Below are 6,198 nucleotides of genomic sequence, written 5' to 3' on the forward strand. Positions count from 1 at the left end.
ATTAAAAAATTAAACATTATATTATTCTAGCCAATGCTAAATTCTTTTTTATAATTTCCCAATAAAAAGTATAATTTACTGTATGGTACAATGTAATTTCCTACAGGAATTAAGTTTCTTATTATTTTAATTACAGAGTAACTCTTCTCATAACTACCATGACCTATACCTAACCAGTGAGAGAACTTGACCTTTCAGGAAAATGTAGTTCGTAAAGGCAGTCAGTTAGGTTTTTTCAGACGTATTAAGAAAGCGCTGACTTTCCATACAAAAAGATGATACTATCGACCTAGCAGTGTTTCTCAACTAGCTGCACGTTCTCAACTAGCTGCACAGCTAACTCCCTGTGGAGCTAAAACTACAAGAACAACAACAAAAACCACCTCGTGCCCAGAGGGCACACCCTGGGATTCTGATTTAATTGGCCTGAGGTGGCACTCACCATGTTCTTAAAATCTCTCCAGGTGTGATCCCTATGTGCGGTTAGGGTTGGGAACGAAGCACTGAGAAAATAATTTTAGCTTGTGCTCCCTGTAGCGGTATTTTGTTTGTTGGGAGGGGGAGGCCAGAGGGGCTTATTGGTAACCAGTCAAGAACCATGTTGGGCATGTGGGAGCAGTAAGGCAGAGTCTCAAGGATGAATGCAAAAGAGCCAGACAACCAATCTGACCGAAGGTTTATCACCTAGAGAGTTAGGAGTTTGCAATGATAGAAAGGTGAGACACAGGCTACAGGCCAAGATTCTAGTCATACTCAGTATGCCAAATACTCCAGTATCATTTTTCAGGGTCTTGCAAAATGGTCAGATAATTTATCTGCTGTGGGACTATGCACCTTGGATACAAAAGTAAAAGCTACCTGAGTTAATGGACTCCATATAAAATTCTTGGCCAAAGGAAACCTATGAGTAGATTCAATAGCCATAGTTCAGAAAACTGTGATTCCACTCAATTCATTTCAGTATACAAATACATATTTCACACCTGCCAGGCCCTGGATATGATGATTCCATGATGACAACGTTGAATGACAGGTAGTTTCTGCCCCAGGGTCTCACAATCTGGTGGTATCCTATATTTTCTGACATTGCCTGGAAAAATGATGGAGGAGACTTGACTACACTGGGTTCAGTCCTGAGTGAGACAAGCATGGTTAGGAGGCTGTCTTCAGCCACCAAAGAGGTTTCTTTTTCTTTTTTTGAGAGAGAGAGCATGTGTGGGTGCACAAGAAGATGGGGAGGGGCATAGGGAGAGGGAGGGAGAGAATCTCAAGCAAACTCTGCGATCAGCACGATGCCCCATGTGGAGCCTGATCTTATGACCCTAAGATCATGACCTGGGCCAAAACTGAGAGTTGGGTGCTTAACTGACTGAGCTACCCAGGCAACCCCCAAAGATGTTTCTATGAGGGAAGTTCAATGATCACAGTATTCCATACACTAAACAGTTAAGGTAACCAACCCCAGCAGCCCCCAAAGCATGTGTGTATAAAACCTGAGCACAGAGCTCAAAAGGAGGCATACATGAGTTTGTTCTTTTTTAAAATAGCTTTTTGAGGTATAATTGACACACAGTCAACTGTACATATTTGAAATGTACAATTTGATAAGTTTGATACTCCTGAGAAACCATCACCACATTTAAGATAATAAACATATCCATCAGGATGCCTGGGTGGCTCAGTCGGTTAAGCGTCTGCCTTTGGCTCAGGTCATGAGCCCAGAGTCCTAGGATCAAGTCCCGCATCGGGCTCCCTGCTCAGTGGGGAGCCTGCTTCTCCCTCTGCCTGCCGCTCCCTCTGCTTGTTCTCTCTCTCTCTCTAAAACCTTTTAAAAAAACAAACATATTCATCATCCCCAAATTTCCTCTTTGCACCTTTGTAATCCCTTCCTCTACCCCCCTCTCCATTCTGAAGCAACCACTTATTTGCTTTCTACCACTATAGATGAGTTTGTATTTTTTTAGAATTTCATGTAAATGGACTGATACAGTATGTACTCCTTTTGTCTAGGTTATCAATCAGCATAATTATTTTGAGATTCACCAATGTTGATGGGAGGATGAATAGTTCATTTCTTTTTATTGCTGAATAGTATTGTATGTGTAGATGATGATTTATTTATTTATTCACCTGTTGATGGGTACTTTGGATACTACAAATAAAGCCACTATATACATTCATGTTCACATCTTTGTATGGACATATGCTTTCTTTGGCCTTGGATAAATAAGAGGAAAAATTACCAGGTCTGTGGTAGATGGAGATTTAACTTTTTAAAAGACTGACAAACTGTTTTCTAAAAGTGGTTATACCATTTTATGCTCCCAACTGCTTAGGGGAGTTCCAGTTTCTCTATACCTTAACAACACTGGATATGGTCTATCTTTTTTATTTTAGCCATCTTCATAGGTATGCGGTGGCATCTCATTGTGGTTTTAATGTGTATTTCCCTAAGGACTAATGATGTTGAGTGTCTTTTCATGAGCTTAGTAGCTATCACCAATCTTCTTTGGTGAAACATCTATTCAAATCTTTCACCATTTTTTATTAGGTTGTTGTTTTCTTACTATTGAGTTTTAAGAGTTCCAAATATATTTTCTCGACACACATCCTTTATCAGGAATATGATTTACAAATATTTTCTTCCAGCTTGTGGATTATCTCTTTTATTTTCTTAATGGTGTCTTTTGAAAAGCAAACATTTTTAATTTTGATGAAGTCTAATTTACCAACTTTTTATTTATGGATCATAATTTTGGTGTCATACCACAGTTTTGATTACTGCAGCTTTAGAATAAATCTTGTCATCAGGTAATATTAGCCCTCCACCTTGTTCTTTTTAAATTGTTTTGGCAATTTCTAGATCCTTTACTTTGATTTGAGATCTTATTCTTTTTAACATAAAGGTTTAGTGTTACAAATTTTCCCTTTACATATTGCTTTAAAGGCACACCCCAAATTTTGATATGTTGTGTTTTCATTTTCATTCAGTTCAAAACATAGTTTCATGTTCTTTTTTATTTCTTCAACCTATGGATTATTGATGCCAGACAAATAGCTGCAGATTTTTCACACATCTTTCTGTTATTGATTTCTAATTTAATTCCATTGTAATCAGAGAACATACTTTATGTGACCTGCATAGTTTTCAATTTATTGAGACATTTTTATTACTCAGAATATGGTCCACTTTGGTAAATGTTCTGTGTACAAGTTGAAAAGAATATACATTCTGCTTTTGTTGGATGTAGTGATCTATAAATTTCCCTGTATATGTTTTATTGTCCATTTATTATTAGGTTTTAAGACCAGTTAAAAAGCTAATTAAGATTTTTTGCCATCTCTTTTAGAAAAATGTGATAAAATGATTTACAAAAAAATATATATTTGGTCATTCAGATGATATTTGGTCAGCCCCAAGGGAGGGGCTTGTTGCCAGGAGGACCATGTGATTAGCAGGTTGGAACTTTTAGTCCCACTTCCTAATTTCTGGGGAGGAGAGAGGTATTGGAGCGTGAATCAGCCAATGATCAGTGACTTAGTCAATCATGACTATGTAATGAGGCCTCCATTAAAACCAAAGAAAACAGGTTTTTTTATCTTTTTTTTTTTTTAGGCAGCTTCCATGCATGGGGAACCAGTCCACTTCAACGTGCCCTCAAGCTGGGCCTCAAGCTTTACAAGGACAGAAGCTCCTTTACTAGGGATCTCACCTTATATATTTTTATCTGGCTGTTGATTCATCTCTTTCAGCCTATACTTTAATAAACTGGTAAATGTAAGTAAGTATTTCCCTGAGTTCTGTGAGCCACTCACACAAATTACTCAAACCTAAGGAGGAGGTCACTGAAGTAGCAGCCTGGGATTTGTGACTGGCATGCAAGGCATAAAGGGTGCAGTCTTATAGGACTGAATTCTTAACCTATGGAATCTGATGCTATCGCCAGGTAGATAGTGTCAGAATTGAGTTGACTCCTTGGACACCCTGCTGGTGTCTGAGAATTGCTTGGTGTTGAGGGGAAAAGCCCTCTACCATATTAGAATTGAGTCCAGGAACCTAAAAGAAATAAAAAAAGAATTTCTACATTATGGACTCAAGACCCAGGGCAGTGTAAGTGCAGAACAATGCATATTCTTATCCACCATTCTATGCATCCCCACATATTTAATTATGAAGAAAAAGTTAGAGATATCTTAAGTGAAAAAAAGTCATGTAACAGTTTTTTAAAATTTTATTTCATGTTTAATTTTTTTTTTAATTTCCTTGGGGCACCTGGGTGGCTCAGTTGGTTAAGCAAACTCTTGATTTTGGCTCAGGTCATGATCTCAGGGTCATGAGATCAGGCCCCTCATTGTGCTCTGAGCTCAGTGTGGAAGTCTGCTTATCCCTCTCCCTCCCCCTCTCCCCTTCCCCTCTGCTCGAGCAGGCTCTCTCTCTCTCCCTCAAATAAATAAATAAAATCTTTAAAAAAATTTCCTCTTGCACAAGGGAAGAGTGAAAGAATACATTCCAAATTATGTTGCATTTATCTTTAGGTGATACAATTTTGGATGATTCTAATTTTCTTCTTTGTGGAATCAGAATCTACCATAGCTAGTAAGCACATTAAAAGACACATCTCATATAAGGCTAGCGTATCCCCCCCCCAACACACACACACATTCCACCTCAGGGCTGACAGTCCCTTTAGCACTCTGGCCCAACTGTGCCTAAGATGGAAAGACCGGAGTTAGTCTTACCAATATCTCCCTACTCTTTCCCTTTCCTTTCCCTAAACTCAGGAACTGCTCCAGATCACCCTGTCACCACTATCGGCTCCAAACTGCTCTCCCTAATTCACACCCCATTTAACTCTGCTTAGCTCTCTTTGGATTGTCAATATGAACTCAAACTGACCTTTGGGTTGTGATCCAACACTTCATTAAGAAGTAATTTTCAGCAACTGCCCCTTAGTTCCAGACACCAAGATCCCCAGTCAAATGGCATCAGGTCCCACACCCAACTCCAAGCCCCACTGAAGTTTCTACCCTAAAGCCCATCCCAAGCCTGCCTCATCCCCCACAGAGGTGTCAGAAATTTAGCCCAACACATCTCCATGACTGAGAACTCACTGTCTCTAAAGAAATACCTTCCTCTTTAGACAGTTCAGCTTATTAGAAAATTAGTTGGGATGTGGAGTTCAGATCTGTCTCCCAATGGCTTCTACCCAGTAGTTCCACTTCATTTTGGGCCCAAATATGTCTAGTTTCTCTTCCACATGACAATGACCCAAGAATGTGAAGAGCCCTACTGGATCTTCTCTTCTATCTAATACTGTAGATATTTTAAAGCACTCCTTATAAGACATAATCTTAAGATTTTTCCACCTTCCTGCTCTTCCCTAGAACCTGATCCATTGGTAGGGGTAGCCAACTCAAGCATTTTTGGGAGCTTGTGTGAAAATGTAAATAAGTCAACTTAGGGCTAGAGAGTACAGCCCTGCTCTAAAGTGGGCAGCCATGACTCGGCTCTAAGTGATTATTCCAAGGGGTAGGTGGGCTCAGATTTGCCAGATCTCACCAGTTTTTAAGGGAACCTGAAAATCAAGATCATATGAAGTTTCATAATTTTAAAAATATTGACAGTGTTTCATCTTTTAGCTACCACACTCCCAATCCCTACTGTTCTGCCTGCCTCCCAGGACCAAAGATCCAGCCTGTGGCCACCAGTTTGAGACGCCTAATCTACAGTCCTTTTTAAAGAGAGGCAGCCCGAACAAACTCAAGACCTTAGGGTTGGTCTGAGCAGTACAGAGTAGAGCTATTCTAGACCAGTGGTTCTCAACCCAGGTGGAGAAGTGTGGTATGTTAGAACCCCAACCAAAAAGGCTTCTCGGAACCTTGGGAAGAGGGGGCTCAGCCATGTGTATTTTGAACAACAGAACCACCAGGTGATTCCAATGTCTCCTGCTCCCAGTTAAGAACCATTATTCTATTTTTTGTTCTCAATCTTATTCACTTTTTCTCAAATATGGCTGCACACTGGAATCACCTGGGGAGTTTTACTGATGCCTTGGCCCCACCACCCGCCCCCCCAACGCCAAGATTTTTGACTTAATTGGTATGGAGCAGAAGGAGTGGTAAAAATTCCCCAGCTGATTATCATGTGCAATAAAGTTTGAGAACCACTATTCTAGACACTATTCTCCAATTAAGTCA

The 6,198-nt window shown here is 39.8% G+C and overlaps 1 pseudogene; it reads left to right on the top strand.

Moving 5' to 3' along the window:
- Positions 1-2,480: 2,480 nt before the first annotated feature.
- LOC110583574 overlaps positions 2,481-6,198 on the top strand; it is a 6,567-nt pseudogene continuing 2,849 nt past the window's right edge.

Source organism: Neomonachus schauinslandi, chromosome 8, assembly GCF_002201575.2.
Source record: "Neomonachus schauinslandi chromosome 8, ASM220157v2, whole genome shotgun sequence".
Taxonomy (NCBI): Eukaryota; Metazoa; Chordata; class Mammalia; order Carnivora; family Phocidae; genus Neomonachus; species Neomonachus schauinslandi.